We start from the raw sequence: 12594 nt of genomic DNA on the forward strand, positions 1-12594 counted from the left end.
TATGCTCTCCTGTGCCACTAATATTGTGCAGGGCAAATTCCAGCATGTCCAATGTTGTTTGTGCCACACACTTGTGTCGCTTAGCTTAGTCATACAGCTACCTCATTGCACCTCTTTTTCTTCTTTGCATGATGTGCTGTTTGGGGCCTATCTTTTTAAACTTCCATCCTGACACTGCAGTGCCACTCCTAGATGGGCCAGGTGTTTGTGCCGCACACTTGTGTCGCTTATCTTAGTCATCCAGCCCCCTCGTTGCAACCTTTTGGCCTAAAAACAATATTGTGAGGTGTTCAGTTTACAGAATAGACTGGAAATGAGTGGAAACGAATGTTATTGAGATTAATAATACCGTAGGATCAAAATTGCCCCCATATTCTGTGATTTTAGCTGTTTTTATATTTTTTTCAAAAATCATCCAGATCCAAAACAAAAACCAAAACACGAAAGTGTGGTTTTGGCAAAACCAATCCAGATCAAAAACACGAGCATGGAACCAGAACCAAAACTAAAACACGGAAAGTGCCCGCCGCACATCTCTAATTTCTATGTGTTAATTATCTGCACTTAGATTTTTTTTCTAAATTACTAATTAGGCAATATATATATATATATATATATATATATATATATAGCAGGTGGAAGGCGGCACTCCAAGGTCTTAGAAAACACTGGAAAAGATAGGTGCTGAACACCATAAGCTGCAGTAACGTTTCAGTTTATTAATTAAACTTTCGTCAGACCAAAAGAAACATAAAACAAGTCATACCTTTATAGAAGAACACCCAGTGCCTCCATCAGAGTGTGTCTCGTGCAGGGAGCCCGTCCGGTGACGTCACAGTCCTGCGACGTGCGCCTCACAGCGCTGCACCCGGCCCAGCAGTAGCTATGGAAACCAAACAAACGTGACTAATAGAGAAAGCCTTACACCCAGGTGAAAGATCAGATGTAAACAGGAGCTCAAAGTGTCGAGCATTCCTGTAGCCAGCTGAGAGAAGCATAAAGAGCTGTGTGTCTAACGGACACTGCGACAAAAAAGCTAAAGAGTAAAATGCTGGCATAACAGGAATGCTGCGCTAACTGAGCAGAAAGGAAAATAATGTCAGCGAGGTCAAGGACAATGAGTTAGCATGTGTCAAACAATTTAACCCCTCATGCAAACTGAAACAGATCCCAGGGTGTAATGAGGAAAGAGTGTATCACTGATGTAAACCACAAAATACAGTAACAGTTTACAAGAAACACTTCAAGTTAAACTGTTCATTCAGCCCCATAGGGGCAATGGTATTGAGGTTATGGATCCAGGTAGATTCCAGTTGAAGCAACTTACGTCCCCTGTCCCCTCCCCTGATATTAGGGGGGACCTGATCGATGATTTTGTAACGTAAAGTCGCTAAACTGTGATTATGTGATTTAAAATGTCGAGCAACCGGCTGTTCAGTGTCGGTACCCTCCAGTGCCTGTCGGATTGAAAGTCTGTGATTGGCCATTCTTTCTTTGAAAGTACAGATGGTCTTTCCTATGTAAAAAAGGCCGCAGGGGCACCGTATGTAATATATTACGCACTGACTGGAACATGTCAGTACGTAACGTATGGCAATACGTTTGCCGGACTGGGGATGAGTAAAGGAGGGACCTGTTTCCAAATAGCTGCATGTGATGCAGCCTGTACACCGGTAACAGCCTGGTTTTTTGGTAAGAAAATGAGTCTTGGTAGATGTAGACTGTCCAGTGACGTCATTCTTTACCAAGAGGTTTTTAAGACTTCTACCTCTGGTGAAACTGGGTAAAATTTTCAGATTTTTGAAACTCCTGAGATCTGGATCCAGTGTGAAGATGGGCCATAATTGTTTGGCTTCATGCATGTTAAATTGACTGTGATGATGGTATTGCTGTACGAAGGGCACTTTATCGGAAATGGCACCTTTTTTGGTTGCTGCATTGAGTAGCTGATCCCTAGGGATCGCCAGGGCCTTTTGCTTGGATTTGAGAAGATCTGTGTGGTTGTATCCTCTTTCTTGAAACAATGAAATCATGTCATCGATAGCTTGAGAAGCTTTTTGGTACGTGTCAGAGATGCGACAGACCCGCAGAAACTGTGAGAATGGTAGGCCTTTGATGCAGGCTGGTGGATGTTGACTGGATGCATGTAAATAGGTATTACGATCAGTGGTTTTTCTGTACAGGTTAGTATGCAGACTGCCTGCTTCCAATGTAACCTGAACATCTAGAAAATTAACCTTTTCAGAACTGATCGAAAAGGTGAATTTGATGTTGTCATCCTTGGTATTAATGCATTCAATGGCTTTTGTAAGGGCTTCTGCGGAACCACGCCAGATCAGGAACAGATCATCTATGTATCTGGTGATCCATATGATGCCTTGTGCAAAGGGGCCATCTGAAAGAAGAAGTTGTTGTTCCTTGGCGAACATAAAGGCGTTGGCGAAGGTGGGGGCCATGCAAGATCCCATTGCGCACCCCTGTAGCTGCAGGAACCATTTCCCATCAAAGAGAAAATAGTTGCGTTTGAGTGTCAATTCCAGAAGCGTAATAAAAAAGGCAATATCAGGACCAGTATATTCTGAGTCATTGAGTAATAAATTCCTTGTAGCATCCAAACCCTCACTGTGGGGGATATTGGTGTATAAGGAGATGACATCTAGCGTGCAAAGGATGCAATCAGAGGGCAGAGTTTTGAATTGCTGTAATTTCTGTAAAAAGGTAGTCGTGTCCTTTAAATACATCGGTTGCTTTTGTACAATGGGCTGGAGATAAATGTCAAGATATTGTGAAATTTTGTAGTATAATGAGTCCCTGGCCGCAATGATGGGCCTGCCTGGGGGTTGGGTAACACTTTTATGTAGTTTGGGGATGGTATATAATACCGGCGCTATAGGGTGTGCTTGTTGTAAACTCTTGCAAGTGGTATCAGAAATAATGTGATTATGATTAGCATTCATCAAAATGTTGTCCAGTTCCTGTTTGTACTGTACTGTGGGATCTGTAGGTAGATGACAGTAAACAGAAGAATCAGCCAGTTGAGAATAAACCTCAGACTTGTAGTCCTTCAAATTCAGTATTACAACCCCTCCGCCCTTGTCCGCCGGACGGATGACTATGTCCGTGTAAGTCTGTAAATTATGAAGCGCTAGTCTTTCTTCCTTAGTGATGTTCTGTCGGATCCGTGAAGGTTCTCTAGCATGAATCAATGTTTTTTGATCTAACGTTTTGGTGAAGCATTTGATAGAGATGTTGTTTGAGGGGGGATCAAACTTTGATTTAGATTTAATCTTGTGTGGAACATCTGTGATCGAGGCTGGGATGGACGGAGCTACTTTGTCGAAATGTTCTTTGATACGTAATCTGCGTGCAAATCTATAGGAATCAACTTTCCACTGCATTTCGTTGAACTTGCCCATAGGCACAAATGAAAGTCCTTTGTTCAAAACGGCGAGTTCACAGTGTGTGAGAATCCGATCAGAAAGGTTGAAGACAGTATTTATTTCTTTGTCTTTGATGTTTTTTTGGTACTCCCTCCTCCACTGGCCGCCGCGCCTCGTGCGGCTGTTTTTTGGGGGCCGCGCTGTGTGCGTGTGCGTATCCCTAAAGGGGGTTTACCTGTGCTGGTAGATGCTGTTTCGTCAGTTTTATAAGAGGTACCTTCACCACTGGAAGAATCCGTTTCAAAAGGACGTCTGTTTCTTTGCCTTTCCCTGAATCTAGTATTCCGTGGTCCAGCTGGATGTTGTACCCAGGAGTATACCCGGCCCTCCTGGTAGTCACGTTGTACAGTGGAAAGTTTATCCTTTTTATATTTCACCAGTGCTTTACGATGTAAATCAACTTGTTCGGAGAGCTTAGTAAGCCAGTCGGTATCTTTATCACTTTTAAGGGTATCTAAATGCGTTGTATCAAAGGTGGCGATGTTATTCTTAATAAGATTAAGCTCTCTCGTGGCTTCCTCAATGACAAGCAAAATCAAGTCGAAGCTACATTTATTCAGAATAGCCACCCATCTCCTACAGAAGTCCTGATTATACCTTCCAATGGTGGGGGTATTTTTAATTCTGAATCCCCTCGGTATCAATTTTGTGCGGTGATAATCGGATAATGTCACGCCATGCATGAAAAAATCCAATTCCTTCTTTTTCAATTTGAGGATGGAGTAGTACAGCTGCTGTATTTTAGGAGGGCAACCAGGCAATTACCATATGTTTGTGAACGAGTGCCAGCTTTTTTTCATTTATTCATAGTACAGGGAAGAACATTGGGGCTTTGTCCTCCTTTATCCCTGCACAGCAAGGCACCCTCTACTTGTACTCACACCTCGTGGACCATTGGTGTGGAGTTTACACTTTTTCACCTGCACGATGATTTTCATTTTTTTCATTTTTTCTGACTACGGGTGATTTTTGTCAGGTGTATTATGACACAAGAACCTACTGGATTCCGCAACGTTACTCTCCCGGCTGGAGAGATACTAAGCTTTTCAGATGCCAGTGGTGAAGGTACCTCTTATGAAACTGACGAAACAGCATCTACCAGCACAGGTAAACCCCCTTTAGGGATACGCACACGCGCACAGCGCGGCCCCCAAAAAACTGCCGCACGAGGCGCGGCGGCCAGTGGAGGAGGGAGTACCAAAAAAACATCAAAGACAAAGAAATAAATACTGTCTTCAACCTTTCTGATCGGATTCTCACACACTGTGAACTCGCCGTTTTGAACAAAGGACTTTCATTTGTGCCTACGGGCAAGTTCAATGAAATGCAGTGGAAAGTTGATTCCTATAGATTTGCACGCAGATTACGTATCACAGAACATTTCGACAAAGTAGCTCCGTCCATCCCAGCCTCGATCACAGATGTTCCACACAAGATTAAATCTAAATCAAAGTTTGATCCCCCCTCAAACAACATCTCTATCAAATGCTTCACCAAAACGTTAGATCAAAAAACATTGATTCATGCTAGAGAACCTTCACGGATCCGACAGAACATCACTAAGGAAGAAAGACTAGCGCTTCATAATTTACAGACTTACACGGACATAGTCATCCGTCCGGCGGACAAGGGCGGAGGGGTTGTAATACTGAATTTGAAGGACTACAAGTCAGAGGTTTATTCTCAACTGGCTGATTCTTCTGTTTACTGTCATCTACCTACAGATCCCACAGTACAGTACAAACAGGAACTGGACAACATTTTGATGAATGTGTTAGGGTCTCCTGCCCTGTGCTGCCACGTTGTCATGGCAACCGGGAGACAAGTGCTAGAGGAGTAACCTGAGCGCAGCTGATACTCCGGTTCGGGTCTTTTGCTGTGCAGTGGTTATAGGCTCTGTGCATGGCAGGGGATCCGGTGCTGGTTTTTGTGCTCACAGTCTGTGAGGTCTGAGTGGGGCGTGGACAGCACCTGCTTTATAAGGCCTCTTTTCAGGGTAAGCAGATGCTGCTGAATCTTTGTTGGTTAGTCAGTTTCTGAAAGTTAGCCAGTACTGTGTAGCTTTGTATTTGTTTGTTGCTTACTGCAAATAGGCCTGGGGATTTGGTATTACACTCTGCCAATCCAGACCTAGCAGTAAGACTGGAGTCAGTCGTTTAGCTTGCTGGGGTTCTGTTACTACTCTGTGAACTTAGCAAGTTTGCGGCTGTATTCTAAGACTTGCCTGTCTAATCCTGTCTCACTGTGCTAGGTGTCAGGGGTCAGTTTAGTGGCAGTAAGCTGAACCTGTGCACTGCAAGTGAGAATTAGGATTGTGGAGACTCTCCTTGTGTCTATCATTCCATCTCTGACCAAGGAGTTTACTGCCACACCCGTTGGTAACCCTTTAGGGTTTTGCTGTTGCCCTTAGCAACAGCATTTCGGGTTCTCTACGTATTAAAACACAACATCTTGCTTTTCCCATCTGAGCAGTTCTAATACAAGGGAGATACCCAGTTCCTTAGCCTCTGGGCTTCTCTGTTCACTTTGTGTGTATTTTGTTACCCTACCACCTTCTGTGTACGTCATGTCATATTCCCTAGTCTGTCTGTGAGTCCATTTGTTTTGCATAACAGTTCAAACACCAGTACATTCCTGCAGGCACTGGAGTGCATAACAGTCCTGACACCAGTACTTTCCTGCAGGCACTGGTGTGCATAACATATTCAGCAGCCTAATACTCCTGTTGAAATTTTGTGGGAATATGGAGCATACCCCTCAAAATACGTTGCAACAGGTGGTCGATCAGGTGCAGGTCCTGACTCAACAATTTAATGATTTGTCCATTAAAATGCACACCTCCCAGGCTGCTGGCGGAGCTCCCGCAGCAGCAGCACCTGCAGGGGTTAAGGAGCAGAAAGTAAATCTCCCGGATCGTTTTTCTGGAGATCGCTCGCAGTTCTTTTGTTTCAAGGAGAGCTGCAAGCTATACTTCCGGCTTAGGCCTCAGTCTTCTGGGTCGGAGATTCAGCGGGTGGGCATAGTGATTTCCTTGCTACAAGGAGACCCACAGGTCTGGGCATATGGGTTGCAGCCTGACTGTCCGTCGCTTAAAAGTGTTGATGCTTTTTTTACGGCACTGGGCATGTTGTATGATGACCCTGACAAGACGGCCTCAGCCGAGGCTCAGATTTCGATCCTTAAGCAAGGGCGAAGGCCAGTTGAGGTTTACTGTACGGAGTTTCGGAGGTTGGCCCATGATACCCAGTGGAATGACCCAGCCCTGAGACACCAGTACCGAAGAGGTCTTTCTAACCAGATAAAGGACCAACTGGTACAATATCCCTTGCCTGATAGCTTGGATCAGCTCATGCAGTTATCCATCCGGGTGGATAGACGGCTGAGAGAGCGTAGGCTTGAAAGGGAGACTGAGATTTCCTTCCTTCCCAAGGGAACCTCAGACTCTGAGGAATTTTCTGAGGAGCCTATGCAGATTGGGGCTACCCGCCTCTCCTCGCGTGAGAAGACGCGGAGGAGACAGCAGGGGTTGTGTTTGTACTGTGGGAGTAAAGGTCATGTGGTAGTATCATGCCCAGAAAAGCCGGAAAACTTCAGGGCCTGAGGGTGATGGGAAATATCCTGTCAGGCCAGAAGTCAGAATTTCCCAAGAAGACTTTTATCATTCCGGTGACCTTGAAGATCCTCGGTCAAACTGTCAAGACTGAGGCCTTTGTGGACAGTGGGGCCGACGGGGTTTTTATGGACCGCCAATTCGCCCTGAAACACTCTGTTCCCTTAGTACCCTTGGCATCGGAAATTGAGATTTGTGGGTTAAACGGGGAACCATTATCCCAAGGTAAAATTACCTCTTGCACTAGCCAGATTTCTTTGTTTATTGGAGCCACACACTCTGAAAAATTGTCCTTTTATGTGACTGTCTGTACTTTTGCCCCATTGGTGTTGGGGTTACCCTGGTTAAGGGCCCACAATCCTCAATTTGACTGGGTCTCTGGGGAGATTCTTAGTTGGGGTACTGATTGTTTCAGGAGTTGCTTGAGCCTTCCAGTCAGGTTCTCGCAGCTAAGTTTGCCAGGATTGCCAGGGTGTTATGCAGATTTTGCGGACGTGTTCTCCAAAAAAGTTGCAGAGGTACTACCTCCCCATCGCCCCTATGACTGTGCCATTGATTTGTTGCCAAATGCTAAGCTTCCCAAGAGCAGGTTGTACTCCCTGTCACGTCCTGAGACTCAGGCTATGGCAGAGTACATTCAGGAGAACTTGGCTAAGGGATTTATCAGACCTTCACAGTCTCCAGTTGGGTCGGGGTTCTTCTTCGTGGGTAAAAAGGACGGTTCGTTGCGACCCTGCATCGACTTCAGGGAATTGAACCGTATCACGATTAAAAACTCATACCCACTGCCTCTCATTTCGGTCTTGTTTGACCAGCTTCGTACTGCCACCATTTTTTCTAAGATTGACCTACGCGGTGCGTACAATCTAATCCGAATAAGAGAGGGGGATGAATGGAAGACTGCCTTTAATACCCACTCAGGGCATTATGAATATTTGGTGATGCCTTTTGGGCTCTGTAATGCCCCGGCAGTCTTCCAGGATTTCATAAATGATGTGCTCAGGGAATATTTGGATAGATTCTTAGTTGTATACTTAGATGACATCCTAATCTTCTCCCATTCCCTGGAGGAACATCGGAAGCATGTACGCTTAGTCCTCCAGAAACTCAGAGACCACCGGCTTGGGGCGAAGCTGGAGAAGTGCGAATTTGAAGTTCAGCAAATCGCATTTCTAGGATATATTATCTCCCCAGAAGGTTTCCAAATGGAGGGTTCCAAGGTACAGGCAGTCCTGGATTGGGTGCAGCCCACTAGTTTGAAGGCGCTTCAGCGTTTCCTGGGCTTTGCGAATTTTTATAGACGATTTATCGCTGGATTTTCGTCTATAGTGGCGCCCTTGGTGGCACTCACTAAGAAAGGGGCGGATGTTGCTCACTGGTCTTGTGAGGCTAAAGCGGCTTTTGCCCGTCTCAAAAGGGCATTTGTTTCGGCCAAGGTGCTGCGACACCCAGATCCAGAGCGTCCTTTTGTGGTGGAGGTGGATGCCTCTGAGATGGGTATTGGGGCAGTGCTTTCTCAGATGGGAGTGTCTGATAATCGCCTTCATCCCTGTGCTTACTTTTCCCGTAAATTTTCGCCTGCCGAGATGAATTATGACGTGGGTAACCGGGAATTGTTGGCTATTAAGGATGCACTCGAGGAGTGGAGACACTGGCTTGAGGGGGCTAAGTTTGTGGTCTCAATTCTCACTGACCATAAGAATCTGGCATATTTAGAGTCAGCGAAGCGTCTCAATGCCAGGCAGGCACGATGGGCTTTGTTTTTTGCTCGCTTTAATTTTTTGATAACATATCGCCCTGGGTCAAAAAACATCAAGGCTGATGCGCTCTCGCGGAGTTTTGCTCCAATCCAGGAGACCACCGAGGAGCCGTTGCCCATTGTTTCCCCATCATGTATTAAAGTGGGCATTACCCAGGACCTCTTATCATTAGTCCTTAGAGCACAGGAGCAGGCTCCTCCAGACCTTCCGGTAGGTCTTTTGTTTGTGCCTCCTAGGTTAAGACAGCGAGTGTTCCTGGAATTCCATGCCAAGAAGTCTGCAGGTCACCCGGGTATTGCCAGAACTCGGGAGTTGCTATCTAGGGCGGTGTGGTGGCCCTCGGTGGCTAAGGATGTGGATCAGTGGGTTCGAGCATGTGACATCTGTGCCCGAAATAAGACTCCTAGAGGGGTTCCTGTTGGCCCATTACATCCACTCTCTATCCCATCTAAGCCATGGACCCACATTTCAATGGATTTTGTGGTGGACTTGCCCAAATCCTCGGGGATGACAGCCATCTGGGTTGTCGTTGACAGGTTTTCGAAGATGGCGCACTTCGTTCCACTGGTTGGGCTGCCATCGGCCAGACGCCTGTCTGAATTATTTATGCTGCATGTTGTGCGTCTCCACGGGTTGCCACTTGATGTGGTCTCTGACCGCGGATCCCAGTTTGTGGCCAAATTCTGGAGGGCATTTTGTTCCGATCTCCAGATTTCTGTCAGCTTGTCGTCGGGCTACCATCCGCAGTCTAATGGGCAGACTGAAAGGGTGAACCAGTCCTTGGAGCAGTTCCTCAGGTGTTATGTCTCCAAGTGTCAGACTGACTGGGTTGCTCATCTGTCCATGGCGGAGTTTGCCTATAACAACGCGGCTCACTCTGCTACAGGGATCTCTCCCTTCCTTTGTGTGTATGGGCATCATCCTAAGGCCAATTCTTTTGACCCCCTGGACTCCACGCCTGGTGGTTCCTCTGTGGTTTCGGTCCTTAGAGGTATTTGGCGGAAAGTGAAGAAAGCCCTTGTGTCTGTGTCATTAGTGACCAAAAGGGTTTTTGATAAGCGGAAAAGACCCTGCAGCTTCAAATTAGGAGACTTCGTCTGGTTGTCTACCAAGAATTTGAAGTTGAGACAGCCATCTCATAAGTTAGGCCCCCGGTTCATCGGCCCTTATAAGATCACCAGGGTTATCAATCCGGTGGCATTTCAGTTAGATCTGCCCCGTTCTTTGGGTATCAATAAAACATTTCATTGTTCCCTTTTAAAACGGGCGATTAGTAATCCTTCTTCCAGTGGAAGACCTTCCCCTCTTCTGATACGTGGCCAGAGGGAGTTTGTTGTTGAAAGGATTCTTGACTCCAAGGTGGTTCGGGGTCGGCTGTCATTTTTGGTGCACTGGAAGGGGTATGGCCCGGAGGAGCGGTCGTGGGTGCGCAGTTGTGATCTTCATGCCCCCAGACTGATACGCTCTTTCTTCTCGCAGTTCCCCGATAAACCCGGTGGTAGGGGTTCTTTGACCCCTCGTCAGAGGGGGGGTACTGTTAGGGTCTCCTGCCCTGTGCTGCCACGTCGTCATGGCAACCGGGAGACAAGTGCTAGAGGAGTAACCTGAGCGCAGCTGATACTCCGGTTCGGGTCTTTTGCTGTGCAGTGGTTATAGGCTCTGTGCATGGCAGGGGATCCGGTGCTGGTTTTTGTGCTCACAGTCTGTGAGGTCTGAGTGGGGCGTGGACAGCACCTGCTTTATAAGGCCTCTTTTCAGGGTAAGCAGATGCTGCTGAATCTTTGTTGGTTAGTCAGTTTCTGAAAGTTAGCCAGTACTGTGTAGCTTTGTATTTGTTTGTTGCTTACTGCAAATAGGCCTGGGGATTTGGTATTACACTCTGCCAATCCAGACCTAGCAGTAAGACTGGAGTCAGTCGTTTAGCTTGCTGGGGTTCTGTTACTACTCTGTGAACTTAGCAAGTTTGCGGCTGTATTCTAAGACTTGCCTGTCTAATCCTGTCTCACTGTGCTAGGTGTCAGGGGTCAGTTTAGTGGCAGTAAGCTGAACCTGTGCACTGCAAGTGAGAATTAGGATTGTGGAGACTCTCCTTGTGTCTATCATTCCATCTCTGACCAAGGAGTTTACTGCCACACCCGTTGGTAACCCTTTAGGGTTTTGCTGTTGCCCTTAGCAACAGCATTTCGGGTTCTCTACGTATTAAAACACAACATCTTGCTTTTCCCATCTGAGCAGTTCTAATACAAGGGAGATACCCAGTTCCTTAGCCTCTGGGCTTCTCTGTTCACTTTGTGTGTATTTTGTTACCCTACCACCTTCTGTGTACGTCATGTCATATTCCCTAGTCTGTCTGTGAGTCCATTTGTTTTGCATAACAGTTCAAACACCAGTACATTCCTGCAGGCACTGGAGTGCATAACAGTCCTGACACCAGTACTTTCCTGCAGGCACTGGTGTGCATAACAGAATGCTAATCATAATCACATTATTTCTGATACCACTTGCAAGAGTTTACAACAAGCACACCCTATAGCGCCGGTATTATATACCATCCCCAAACTACATAAAAGTGTTACCCAACCCCCAGGCAGGCCCATCATTGCGGCCAGGGACTCATTATACTACAAAATTTCACAATATCTTGACATTTATCTCCAGCCCATTGTACAAAAGCAACCGATGTATTTAAAGGACACGACTACCTTTTTACAGAAATTACAGCAATTCAAAACTCTGCCCTCTGATTGCATCCTTTGCACGCTAGATGTCATCTCCTTATACACCAATATCCCCCACAGTGAGGGTTTGGATGCTACAAGGAATTTATTACTCAATGACTCAGAATATACTGGTCCTGATATTGCCTTTTTTATTACGCTTCTGGAATTGACACTCAAACGCAACTATTTTCTCTTTGATGGGAAATGGTTCCTGCAGCTACGGGGGTGCGCAATGGGATCTTGCGTGGCCCCCACCTTCGCCAACGCCTTTATGTTCGCCAAGGAACAACAACTTCTTCTTTCAGATGGCCCCTTTGCACAAGGCATCATATGGATCACCAGATACATAGATGATCTGTTCCTGATCTGGTGTGGTTCCGCAGAAGCCCTTACAAAAGCCATTGAATGCATTAATACCAAGGATGACAACATCAAATTCACCTTTTCGATCAGTTCTGAAAAGGTTAATTTTCTAGATGTTCTGGTTACATTGGAAGCAGGCAGTCTGCATACTAACCTGTACAGAAAAACCACTGATCGTAATACCTATTTACATGCATCCAGTCAACATCCACCAGCCTGCATCAAAGGCCTACCATTCTCACAGTTTCTGCGGGTCTGTCGCATCTCTGACACGTACCAAAAAGCTTCTCAAGCTATCGATGACATGATTTCATTGTTTCAAGAAAGAGGATACAACCACACAGATCTTCTCAAATCCAAGCAAAAGGCACTGGCGATCCCTAGGGATCAGCTACTCAATGCAGCAACCAAAAAAGGTGCCATTTCCGATAAAGTGCCCTTCGTACAGCAATACCATCATCACAGTCAATTTAACATGCATGAAGCCAAACAATTATGGCCCATCGTCACACTGGATCCAGATCTCAGGAGTTTCAAAAATCTGAAAATTTTACCCAGTTTCACCAGAGGTAGAAGTCTTAAAAACCTCTTGGTAAAGAATGACGTCACTGGACAGTCTACATCTACCAAGACTCATTTTCTTACCAAAAAACCAGGCTGTTACCGGTGTACAGGCTGCATCACATGCAGCTATTTGGAAA

The sequence above is a fragment of the Pseudophryne corroboree genome, chromosome 4 (assembly GCF_028390025.1).
Source record: "Pseudophryne corroboree isolate aPseCor3 chromosome 4, aPseCor3.hap2, whole genome shotgun sequence".
NCBI lineage: Eukaryota > Metazoa > Chordata > Amphibia > Anura > Myobatrachidae > Pseudophryne > Pseudophryne corroboree.